We start from the raw sequence: 13,387 nt of genomic DNA, 5'->3' as shown, positions 1-13,387 counted from the left end.
AAGTGAGCAGCTTGGTCATGCGTCATGGTAGCTCAGTGCTAGGGCTGACAGAGGCCTGGCCTGCACCGCCCCGTGTCCTTTCTCAGTGGCCTCCTCTGCCTGCACCAGACTGCCAACAAGGCGACCCAACCTTTTGGTTCTGGTGGACTGGTGTGCACACTCTCCGCTCTCCTGACCTCGGAGCCCTTGTCTCTGCAGCATGACCCTGGAGGGTTCTTTGCTGTGCTCCTCAGGACAAACACTCTTTTAAGAGAAAGCATGTTATAAAATGGACACCCCAGCAAGCAAAGGGTACTGAGGTGTGACACCCTTGGAGCGCTCGGCTGAAAAGGGAAAAGAAAAGAGAAACAAGAAAATGTCACCAGATGCAGGCCCTGCAAGGAAGCCAAAGCTCGGGCCTGCTGTCCAGACACCAGCGAGTCCACAAACTGAACACCTGTGGGCCTCGGACAGGAACCACAAGCTCCAGCCCTGTGCATTGCAGGACAGGAAGGGCTCTTTGGGGGCCCCCAACATGGAGGGGCTTAATTTCTCCTCATATGTCAGGTGAGGAGCCAGCTGGACAGTGTCCCTGTTTCCATTAAGGCACTCCACCAGGCTCTTGACGGGTCTTTTCAATGAGTGGGTGCAGAGCATCTGAGGGGCTTCTTTGGGTGTGTACAAGGTACCCACATTGTGCTGGAGGTAGGCAGGCGTATGTCTTGCCTTCCGACCAAGCAGCTGTCTGAGGGGGCTCAAATGCTCAGGCAGGCCCAGGATGGAGGCGCTGCAGACATGTGCTGGGCAGGAAATCCCTCGTATTTTCAGGCTCCTTTTTGCCGTGCAGGGTTCTAACCCCAGGACCACCTCTATCTGTCTGAATAGGGTGCATATTTGGGGTCCTCTAGGGGTGTACCTGAAGGCTGTGGGGATAATGGGAAAGAATGGCTGGAGATTTTGGGAAAGAGGGGCTGCCTGAACAGTAATAGAAGGGGTTCAGGGCCTGAGCCATGATGGGCATCCAGATGGCACACAGAGGTGCCAGCATGGCTGCTGGGAGCAGCCCAGGGAGCAGGCTGAAAATCTGGGTGTGCACAGTGGTCAGGACCACCACCACCACAGGAGGAGCCATCTGGTCAGGAAACCAGGTGAAGCAGAACCACGGGTCCTTGATGGGCAGGGCCACCTCCATCAGGACTGGGATTAGAGAAACTTGAGCTTGTGTGCCCTTGAGCAGGCATCAGGACGCATCAAGGGGTTCGGGGCTTCTGTCCTGGACCAGCAGCAGGGGTGGCAAAGGTCCTGGCCAGGGGGTGGCGGGGGCGAGTTCCAGGTAGCCCATTGATTCCTGGGCACCCTCAGGGCAAGGTTACAGGCTGTCCTGTGGCTATATGGTGCTGGGCACAGGAGGGACGTCCAGGGCTACTGGCCTGCCTTCTACCTGCTGAGATGCTGACTTAATGCCCCCTCTACTCTTGATCTTCCCAAGGAGGTGTGGGCTGTCTCTCTTCAAAAGGGGACTGGAGCAGAACTGTAATGGGGTTCACCAAAGAGAGAGAGAATAGCAAAATCTGAGTCTCAAAAGGCTTACTGAAACCAGCACCCTCCCGGCTAGGCCCCTGGGTGGCCTCACCCAGCCATCCCCAGGCCTCATGGAGAAAGCAGGACCCTGTCCCACAGGAGTCGGTGTCCCATCTGCCCATCTTCAAGGCTCAGTAACTCATCACCTCTCGGCCTTGGAAAATGACAGAGTGGCCCAGGAGTATTCGCTGAAGGCCCAGAGTGGGGACTTGGCATTTGAAGCAGGCAGACTGCACAAGCTTCTCTGCTTTCTATGCAGGTGTCGACCCATGGCCTGCACTTCTTCGGCTGACCAACACTTCCCAGGAAAGAGCCTGTGCTTCCCTGCAATAAATTTCTTCTCCATAGCCATGGGAGTCATGTGCTTAGTCAGTCAGTCATGTGCGACTGTTTGGGACCCCATGGACAATAGCCGACCACGCTCCTTTGTCTGTGGGTATTCTCCCAACAAAAACACTGGAGTGGGTTGCCATGCCCTCCTCCAGGAGATCTTCCAACCCAGGGATCGACTCCAGGTCTCCCGCCTTGCAGGCGGGTTCTTTCAGGTCTGAGCCATGAGGGAGTTATGGGGACACACAAACCCCTCCCCCCACCTGCCTCCACCGTGGGCCCATTTGTGCCCTGGCTGGAGGACAGGAAGGTACAGCATTTGAGCAGTGTCATCTCTTTCCCTGGTGTGACTGGGATCTAAGGGTCCACGGGTCAGTGGTACAGAGTGATTCCTGGCCCCCGGTTATCCTGACCTGATCCCTACTGTGCATTCAGCTCACCTCCGCCAACTCACACAGACATCCCAAATGGAGAAAGAGAGGGGCAGTGACTTCTTGGTGCTGAGAACGCTTAGGATCTCCCCCTCACAACTCCCCAGTGCAGCCTACAGCACTGGCAGCTCCGGCAGTCATGCCACTTCCCAGTCCTGTCTTTACACAAAGCTTTCCCGGCAGGCCAGCCAGGACCCCGGCACCCCTGAGGTTGGCACCCACCCCAGCCCCAGGGCCCAGTAGGTACTCCCGTGCCTTTACCATGCTCAGGACACAGACAGGTGGCTCCTGCATGAGCAGGGTGGTCAGGCAGAGGGAGGTGAGCACATCCTGGTGCGCTTTGCTGAATCCATACAAGCTAAGCTGACGGAAATAGCTCTTCACGCAGTCTGTCTCAAATAACTTGTCTGAGCCCACCCTCTCCAAAATGTTCTCAAAGAGCTCCTCATTGATGCCTATGCAAGTGCCAACTTCCTCCCACCAGATGGACACAAAGTGGTGACTGTTGATGATGGTCCACCACTTCCTGGGAAAGGGGAGGGAGAGGAGACTGCCCTCTCCCCCAGCCAGGGGCAGCACACTGGGTGTGCAGCCTCTTGAACAAAAGCTCTTAACTCAAAGCCTGGAAAGTACTGTCTTCTAGCAGCAGCCTGAAGCTGTGGTGGCCCGTGGGCATGAGCTGGGCCTGGGTGACTGAAAGGTCCACAGGGAGGGGCACAGCTCCTTGAGCCAAGGACCAGAGGCCCTGTGTTTTGAAGAAAGGGAGCACCCCGAGGCTGGGCATCCCATCCATCATGGCACCCTCCTTGTCCACAGCCCCACGGAGGGTCGTGCATCCTTTCTTCTTGGAATGGGGACAGGGCAATGGCCAGGAGCAGTCCAGGCTCACAAGGGTGTTCGGCCCCTCACCAAAGGCCTCTGCTTCCTCAGGGCTGACATCACAAGGCAGTCATTAAGTGACCTAATAAAGGCTAGCTGCACCCAGGCTGGTCAGCATGTCAACCTCCTGGTCCACGCTCCTCATGGCAGTGAGCACCATGACACTTGTGCATGGGCGTGAAGTCTCAGGCTGAGCACTCCTGCAAACCGGACATGGCCTTCTGGTCCTGGAGCCCTGGGGCCAGGGAGACATGCACCAACATATGTGTGACCCTCAAAGTCAGCCCCTCCTCTGTGTTCATAGGTGTCTTGAGGGTTCGGCATGGCACCCTTGTACGCAAGCACAGCCATGTCCAGGGAGGGGGTCCACAGTCAAGGGTACAGCCACCTGGCCCTCTGGGCACTGTCCCTGGATGGGCAGCCAGTCCCCCACACAGATCCTCTCTTGGCCCTGCTGTCAGTCTGCAGGAGCCAAGGGTGGGGGCTGTGCAGGCGATGGGTAAGGTCTTGGGGACACAGAAGGACAGGCTGCCACCCTATAGGCTCAGCAGCCTGCTTATGTCCACCACAGGCAGGCCTTGCTCTGCACACTGTGGTCCCAGGCAGGTGGGAAGGAGTGGTCACCCTGGGCCTTCATGCACAGTGTGGCTTCCTTTTCTGTGACTGAGGTCCACAGGACCTCCATCTGGCTCTGTGTCCACGCCATGAGAGGTGCCATCCTGCTCTTTGGCCTGGTGCTCTAGCATCAAAGAGGTGGCCGTACACGGTGGCCCTCATGGGCATCCCACCCTACTAACGCCTTCCCCCACCCCAACACTGTTCCTGGGGTTGAGGATCGTCCCAGGGCTTTCAGAATCAGAAATGCCTCTGACCTTGTGGCATCAGCCATCTGCAACCCAGGCACTAGGCCCAGTGGGTGAGAGAGAGGGCTCCAGTGAGGAGATGCCACGGCGGGCATCACAAACCTGCTGAGCCCCAGCTGCCTGGCTCACCCAATCTGAGACTGCTTCCCCACATGGGTAATCCTAGGGACACCTGCCCCAGGGGGTCCTGAAAACTCAGAAGAGGTACAGGAGGTGGCGATGGTCCTGAAACTTAAGACTGCCACGTGGTGATCTGAGGCGCATAAGCACTGATCTCCCGGTGGACCTAGGTTCCATGCTGGAAGCCTCCCATCACCATTGAGGGGTGGGCTACCTTGTCGATTCTCGCAGACTGGGGGCTGAAACACCGTCTGAATTAAATGTTTCTAGACACTACTCGTGTGAGCTAGATGGAATTGCCCAGTGTTTTCCATAGACAGAAGCCTTATTCAGTACCCTTACATGTGACCCAGTGATGCCTCATACCCCTGAAAAGGCAAGTTCCATTTTAGACTGTCTGGGACCCCGCAAACACTCTCGGGTGCCTCCTCAGCTATCAGGACTGTGGAAGGTGACTCCCTGGCAATGGCTGAACCTCCGTGCCCCCCCTTTACCTCCCTGTATGTTCTGGTTGCCCCTACATATTCCTGAGAGATGCTCCCCCACCCCTAATCCCCTTGGCTACCCATGGCAACTTGAGGTTCCCTTTTGTTCTGGCCAAGAGACCTCCCAGTGTCCTGGTCCAGAAAACTACTAGAGCTCGTCAATGAATTCAGTGAAGTTGCAGTATAAAAAATTAATATATAAAAATATATTTGCATTTCTGTACACTAACAGCATGTAGCAGAAAGAGAACTTCAGTGTATTAGCCATTTACCTTTTTAATCCCATTTAACTGCTTCAAAAAGAATGAACTACTTAGAAATAAACCTATTTATGGAGGCAAAAGACCTGTACTTGGAAAACTGTAAGATACTGACAAGTGAAATTGAAGACAGCACAACAAATGGAAAACTTTACCATGTTCTTTGATTGGAAGAATCAGTTTTGTAAGGTGAATTTACTACACAAGGCAATCTATAGATTCAAATTACCAATGGTATTTTGCATAGAACTAGAAATTTGTATGGACACATAAGACCCCAAATAGCCAAGACCATCTTGGTAAAAAAAGAACAGAGTTGGAGAGACTTCAGTGGTGGTTCAGTGGCTAAGACTCCATTCTCTCAATGTAGGGGGTCCAGGTTTGATCACTGATCAGAGAACTAGATCTCACATGCAGCGACTAATAGTTAGCATGCTGCAACAGAGATTCACATACAACAACTTAGAGTTCAGATGCTACGGCTGCTGTTAAGACCCTGCATGACACATCTAAAAAGATCCCAGGTGCTGAAACTGAGGATTCTGAATGCTGCACCTGAGGATCCCACATGCCTCAATGAATATCAAAGATCCCATGTGCTGCAACAGAGACCAGACACTGTCAAATAAAGTAAAAAGAAAAAAGATCTGAGCTGGAGGAACCAAATTTCTTGACCTTAGACTATACTACAAACCTATAGTAATCAAAACAGTATGGTACTGGCACAAAAACAGACGTACAGATCAATGAAATAGGATAGAAATCATAGAAACAAGCCTATGCACCTATGGTCAACGAATCTACATCAAAGAAGGCCAGAATACAGTATACAGTAGAGAAAATAGATTCTCTCCAGTAAGTGGTGCTGGGAAAACTGGACAGCTGCATGGAAAACAATGAAATTAGAACATTATCTAATACTCTATACAAAAACAAACTCAAAATGGATTTGAGACCTATGTGTAAGATGGAATATGGAAAACTTCTGGATGAAATCTTGGGCAGAACACGTTTTGACAGAAATCTCAACAGCCTTGTTTTTGGATCCATCTCCTAAAGTAAAGGAAATGAAAGCAAAAATAACCAAATGGGCTTCCCAGGTGGCACTACTGGTAAAGAACTTGCTTGCCAACGCAGAAGACATAAGAGATGAGAGCTCAGTCCCTGAGTTGGGAAGATACCCTGGAGAAGAGCATGGCAACCTATTGCAGTATTCTTGCCTGGAGAGCTCCATGGCCAGCGAAGCCTGGTGGGCTGTAGTCCATAGGGTGGCAAAGAGTCAGGCACACTTTAAGCTACTTAGCATAGCACAGGGACTTAATTCAACCAAAAAGCTCTTGCACAGCAAAAGAAACCATTGAGAAAAAGAAAAGAACCTACTGAATGAGAGAAAATATTGCAAATGACTGATTTGGGGTTAATATCCAACATATATAAATAGCTCAAAAACACAGTGTCAGGAAAAAAGAAAAAACACTTTAAAAATGGGCAGAAAGACTGAATAGAAATTTTTCTAAGGTAGATACACAGATGGCCAACACGCACATGAAAAGATGCTCAACATCACTAACCCATCAGGGAAATGGAAATCAATATCACAATGAGATGTCACCTCATACCTGTGAGAATGTCAATCATCAAAAAGAACACAAATAACAAATGATAGCAAGAATGTGGCAAATAGGGAATATTTGTGCAACATTGTTGGGAATGTAAATTGGTGTAGTCACTGTGGAAAACAGTAGGGATGTTTCTCAGAAAACTAAAAACTAATATTGAGCTATGTGACCCAGCAATTCCTTTCCTGGGTATGTATCTGAAAAAAACAAAAACACTAATTTGAAAAGATACAAGCACCCCAATGTTCATGATAGAACTGTTTACAATTGTCAGATACAGAAGCAATCTAAGTGTCCTTCAATGTGTGAATGCATAAATAAGTGGTGGTATGTGCACACACGCACACAAACACACACACACATACACGTAATGGAATACTACATAGACATAAAAATGAATGGCATTTTGCCATTTGCAGCAACATGGATGGACTTGGAGGGCAATATGCTAAGACAAATACTCTATGATCTCACTTTGATGTTGAACTTAAGAAATAAAACAGATTAATAACCTCAGATACTCAGATGACACCAACCAAATGGCACAAAGCAAACAGGAAATAAAGAGGCTCTTGATGAAGGTGAATGAAGAGAGTGAAAAAGCTGGGTTAAAACCCAACATTCCAAAAACTAAGGTCATGACAACTGGTTCCCTCACTTCATGGCAAATAGATGTGAAAACAATGGAAACATTGATAGACTTTATTTTCTTGGGCTCCAAAATCACTGCAGATAGTTACTGCAGCCATGAAATTAAAAGATGCTTGCTCCTTGGAGAAGGAAATGGCTACCCGCTCCAGGATTCCTACCTGGGAAATCCTATGGACAGAAGGGCCTGGCACGCTGCACCCCAGGAACTGGCAAAGAGTCAGACATGGCTGAGCGACTGAACACACACACATACAAGGCTGGGGTGAGCTGGGGGGAGGAGGTGGTGGATACAGTGTCTGTGAATGCTCATCCACTTGGGTTCTTACTGGTGTGCTGGATATTTTCTAAAATTGATTGTGGTTATGCTCGTCTGACTCTCCAAACACACTAACAATGACTGCATTTTACACTTTAAGTGGATGAATTCTGAGCTATATGAATTTGTATCAATAGACATATTTCAAACAATATTTAAAAAGCAGATAATATCTAAATAAAACTATTAAAAGTCAGGACTTGGGGGACTTCCCTCGTGGTCCACTGTTTAGGAATCTGCCTACCACAGTGGGGAATGCGGGTTTGATCTCTAGTCTGGGAAGATTCTGTGTGCCATGAAGCAACTGGGCCCATGTGCCACAAGTACTGAAGACCGTGCCCCCTGGAGCCCATGCTCTGCAACAAGAGAGTGGTCTCCACTAGCTGCACCTAGAGAAAGTCTGCAGGCAGCAACAAAGTCCCAGCACAGCCAACAAAAAAAGAAATAAAATTCTTTAAAAATTAAGAAGTTTTAATTAGTATGTAAAACTTCTTTCCACAAAGAAAAGCCCATGCTCAGATGGCTTTACTGCTGAATTCTACCAATCATTAAAGAATGAACCCTGATCTTCACACACTGTACCAAAATCTTAAAGAGAGGGGAACACTTCCCAATTCATTTTATACAGCCAGTATTGTATACCAAACTGAATAAAGTCAGGACAAGGAAAGACAATGATAGGCCATGACAAATGTTCAAAATGCTCAATAATATGCTGATCAACTGGATCCAGCACCACATAAGAGGGATGATACACCATAGCCAAGTTGGGTTTATCCCAGATATGCAGTTGTTTTAACATGTGGAAATCAACTAATGTCATATATTATATTAATGGAAGAAAGGACAAAAATCACAAGATTACCTTTATATATACAGGAAAAGCAGTTGGTGAAATCCAACAGCATTTTATAATAAAAACTGTTCAATGAGTTAAGAAGAGAAGCATAATTCCTCAACCTGATAAGGGTATCTATAAAGAAAACCTTACAGCAATCATCATACTAAATATGAAGTTGCATTCAATGATACACTGAGAATGAGTAAAGAGTAAATTCTCTGTTATGTAAAATATATGTCAATAAAATTGGTAGGCCAGATGTTCATCTTGGTCTCCTGGGTGCTATCTCTGATTGGTAGAGAGAAAGACCAATTACCAGGAACTTATGGCTTGCCTCACTGGAGAGTAACTGAACTTGGTAGTTTCCATCACCATGGCACTTTCTCTTCCCTTCACCCTTTCCCACCCCACTGCCTGTTGTCCACAGGTACCATCTTCGCCAGGCACTGTGTGACCCTGGGAAAGGTGAGCAGAGAAAAGGAAAAGGAGTCATATGTGGGTGAACGGGACTAGGAGACATGTCAGTATGAGAAAGGATGCTTTTAACATTTCCACAATGGCTGCAAACCATTTAAAATTGGGAGAAGCCACATCAAAATCTGGATTTACATCTCAATTAAAAAAAAAAAAAACATTCAGGGGGAGCATGGACAATACTTGGCCCCTGTGCTGGGCCAGTGTTTCTCCTGCAGTTGAGCAGTTTCATTCATTTTTATCAGTCAGCGAGCTCCCACCAGCATCTGTATTTGTGTGTTCCTTTTGCCTTTCCCTGCTCCACAACCTTCTGTTCTGGCCACAGAATGACCCTATTGGGACTTCTCACATAGGACTGTACTTCCCACTTCTGGGTTAGCGGTGCAGGCAGTGACCTTCCCCTCTCTCTCCTATTGTTAGCTCTCCCAGGAAGCCTCCTCCCGTTCTGCCCTTCATTCAGTGTCTCTTCTGAACCTTGTTCAGATCTGAGTAGGCAAACTCCACACCTGCCTCTGCCCTAGGTATTTGCATGCTTTCCTAGGGTGTACACTAGACTCTCAGGATGATTTCTGTCTTACTGATTGCCACCTAGATTGCCATACCCTCTAGATACCCTGTACATAGTCAGTTCAGTTCAGTCGCTCGGTCGTGTCTTACTCTTTGCGACCCAATGGGACTGCAGCACACCAGGCCTCCCTGCCCATCGCCAACTCCCAGAGTTAACTCAAACTTATGTCCATTGAGTCCGTGATGCCATCCAACCTGCTCCTCAGTGGGTGCCTAATACTTTACAGACTGGATGGTCCCGCTGGCCTGGCCTGATGCTGAGGAAGGAAAGTTGTTATCACCATAGGAATAGATTCAGCACAGAAAATCATGGTACACTAACTCAGAGGAGCAGTGACAAGTGAAGGAATTTAGCAGCAAAGATCATGGGAAAACACTCCTTGCTTGAACTGAGCTAAGCCTGTTCAGAGATATTCCCATTCAGAGATATTTCACAACGTGGCTCAGTGGTAAAGAATCTGTCTGCAATGCAGAAGATGAGGGTTTGATCCCTGGGTCAGGAAGCGCCCCTGGAGGAGGAAATGACAACCCCCTCTAGTATTCTTGCATGGGAAATCCCATGGACAGAAGAGTCTGGCAAACTGCAGGCCAAGGGGTCACAAAGAGTTGGCCACAACTGAGCGACTGAGCATGTAGGATCTCACTCAAATTAGAAGTGGCCTCATTCCTTGCAACAGCTATGCTCTCCTGACAGTGGCTGATAAATGGCCTGTTGGCAGCTGAAGGAGTGATAGGTGGTCTGGCCTGTGCAGCCAGTGCTTGCAAGTCTGACAGTCACGTTTTCTGACAACCCCATGGGAAAAGCGCTACTTCCCCCTCCCACTAGAACAGGCTAGACAGCAGGGTTGATGTGCAGAGCACAGAAATAACTGTTGATTGCCTGTCTCCACCTGTGAAACCACATGGAGAGTAGGGAAAAGGTCAAAAACAGAGGTTTGGAGGTAGGGTGGAGGCTGGGAAGAGTGTTTTCCTTTAAACCACTAAAATCATTTTTTTTCCTCCACGGTCCTTGCTGTTCACTCATGAAAAAATTTCTTCTCCAGAATGAATGAAATCACGCTCCTAAGGAACTGAGAAAAACTCTTGCTAGGTGAGTAACTAACTGGAGCTTCTAGAAAGTCTCCACTGAGGAAATTAGGCTCGATTACTTCTGACTATGTGTGTGTGCTAAGCCGTTCATGGACTGTAGCCCACCAGGTTCCTCTGTCCATGGAATTTCCCAGGCAGGTATGCTGGAGTGGGTTGCCATTACCTCCCCCAAGGAAGTTTCCCTTCCCAGGGGTTCTCCTGCAGCTCCTGCACTGTCGGGGAATTATTCAACACTGGGTGGCAGTAGGGATTAAAGAACCCGCTTGCCGACGCAGGACTGGACTGAAGCGACTTAGCAGGCACGCGGGAGCCACTGGGGAAGCCATTCCTGACTATGGAAGACGCAATGACCCCGCATTCACAGACTATACAAGGCAGAGGACCACAGCACCAGGCGCAGTGAACACGTGGTGACTTGCCCCCTCCCCCTCCTGAAAGTGAAAGTGTCAGTCTCTCAGTAGTGTCAGATGCTTTGCGACCTCTTGGAAGCCACCAGTCTCCTCTGTCCATGAAATTCTGGGGTTGCCATTCCCTTCCCCAGGGCATCTTCCCGACCCAGGGATGAACCAGGGTCTCTCACACTGCAGGCAGATTCTTTACCATCTGAGCCACCAGGGAAGCCCCTCTCCCTCCTGGAGATCTCGTTAATATGCAGATCTTGGCTATGTAGTTGGGTGGAGCCTGAGATCCCCTGTCTCTTCTCTGCACCCAGGTGATGGGGGTGCTGCTGGTCCAGAAGCACTAGTGGGCAGGAGAGGAGGGCAGAAGTTGGGGTGGGGATGGGGATGGTGGGTTGCAATGGAGACAAAGCAGCCATAGTTGGGCTTGGCTCACCCCAGGCACAGGTGGACGCACTCTAGTGGTCCTCGAGAAGGCGCAGGATTTGTTCAAGCAGCCCTGACCCATCGTGGCTACTTTTGGCTTCTCCCTTCTTAGAGATCAGAGATCCCCTGTTGTCTAGGAATCACGGTAAAGAACCTGCCTGCAGTGCAGCAGACCCGGTTCGATTTTGGGGGTCCAGAAAAATCCCCTGCAGAAGGGAATGGCAATCCATTCCAGTGTTGCTTCAAGATTTCCATGGATGGAGGAGACCAGCAGAGAATTGGACACAACTGAGCGACTTTCACTTTTCCTTAAAGATCCAGCAAAGATGTTGACGGTCCTGGAATCAGTCACTGTGTGTAGGAAAATGTCAGTGTGTAATACTGGGCGTGGGATGGGATGGGATGGGACTAGCATATGACTTCCCCAATGGGTCCTTTCCCAACGTGCCAGAGAAATGAGTGGGACAGTCTTTTAGGGATGGCCTGGGGAACATAGGAGAGACCCCCACACCTCTCCCCAGTCTCTCTCCTCAAGGAGACCCTGGGTCCACTCTGGAGGTGCCCTGCGGCGCCTAGCAGTTCTCCCTCAGTATTAAGCTTCTTTGATTCCCACTGACCAAGGGCAGAGCATCCCAGCTGCACCACGGTGAAGGAGTCGCAGGCTGGGGATTCAGGGACCTGGAATCTCTGCCAGTCCGGGCACATCCTTGGCCCCAAGCATGCAGGTACCCCAGGGATGCTGGACTGCAGAAATTTCCTTCCTGTCAGGGCGTCTCTCCACGGGTGCAGGTGGCAGCCCACACGGCTGTTGTCAATGTCCCTCCTTCAGGAGCCCGCAGCGCCCAATCGGCAGGACAATGCAGGCCCTGGTCTCTCCGGTGACCAAGGGCATCTTCGTGGCTCTGTTCCTCTTCACTATGCTGCTCATCCTCTGCGTAATCCTGTGGTACATTTGCCGGGACCTGTACAATGACTCCATCTGAAGCAGTTAAAGCACTGCCTCAGCCCTCTGAGGCTCCAGCCCCAGGACCCTGAGTTCGTCCCAGAATCCACGTCTCTTCCCAGGACCCCGTGATCTTCCTATGGATTCTGAGTTGCTCCCTGGGACCCAATGTCCTCTCCCAGTCCCACATCTTTCCCCGGATTCTTGGTTCTCCCATCTCTGACCCCGTGCCTCTTCCCCAGACCACTTGCCCTTCCCTTGGACTCGAAATTTCTTCCCTGAACCCAGTGCCCTTCCCCAGATTCCTTGCCAATGACCCAATTCCATGCCCCACCTCTCACCCCGTGTGCTCCTCTCCCTGACCCAGCACCCATTCCCAGGACCCTAGCACCTTTTCTTAAGCATGGCATCCCTTCCCTGCACCCCTTTGCCCTCCCCAGACCCCCAGAGTCCTCTGGGAAATCCCAAGGGCTCCATTATCTTCCCAAGACCCTGTCGTTCCATCCTGATCTGTGATCCTGAGCCCTCTCCCTGGACCCCCCACCTGTTTCTTGGAACACTCTCCCCTATCCCAAGCCCCAAGGCCCTCTCCCGATCTCTGAAATCTGCTTATTGCCCCTACTCCCCAGCACAGCCCCACATCCTTTTCTGACCCCACACTCTGCAGCTTTCTCCAGACCCTGGAGAAACCAAGTGTCTTCTTCAGAAACCCATAGCCCATCAGCCAGCACCCCTCATCCCTCCACAAGTCCGGAGCCCCCCTCTGTCGTGACCTTCCCAGGACACCTGGGCCTTCTCCCAAGCTTGTGCCCTTCCCAGGGTCCTTTGCCCTTCTCTGGATTCTGCCCCCACCCACCCCTGTCCCCACCCCCAGGACCTGCTCCCCTTTCCAGCTCCTGCCAGGTGCATGGGCTCACTTCACTGCCCCCTGCCACTCTGCTGTTGGGTTTTGTGTCTGAGCAGCAGGTGACTGAAGGCCAGGGGGGGAACTTTTGGTGGCCAGGGACCTCTTGTCCCCAATCCCCCCAACCTGGTAGGCTGGGGTGGCCCACTTCTTGACTGCCCACTTCCCCCGGGAGTGGCAGCCAACTCCGTGCCTTGTTTTGCCCATTAGGCAGCGGGGTGGAGCCCCAGA

Source organism: Muntiacus reevesi, chromosome X (genome assembly GCF_963930625.1).
Source record: "Muntiacus reevesi chromosome X, mMunRee1.1, whole genome shotgun sequence".
Classification (NCBI taxonomy): domain Eukaryota; kingdom Metazoa; phylum Chordata; class Mammalia; order Artiodactyla; family Cervidae; genus Muntiacus; species Muntiacus reevesi.
Note: the sequence above shows the minus strand (reverse complement) of the source record.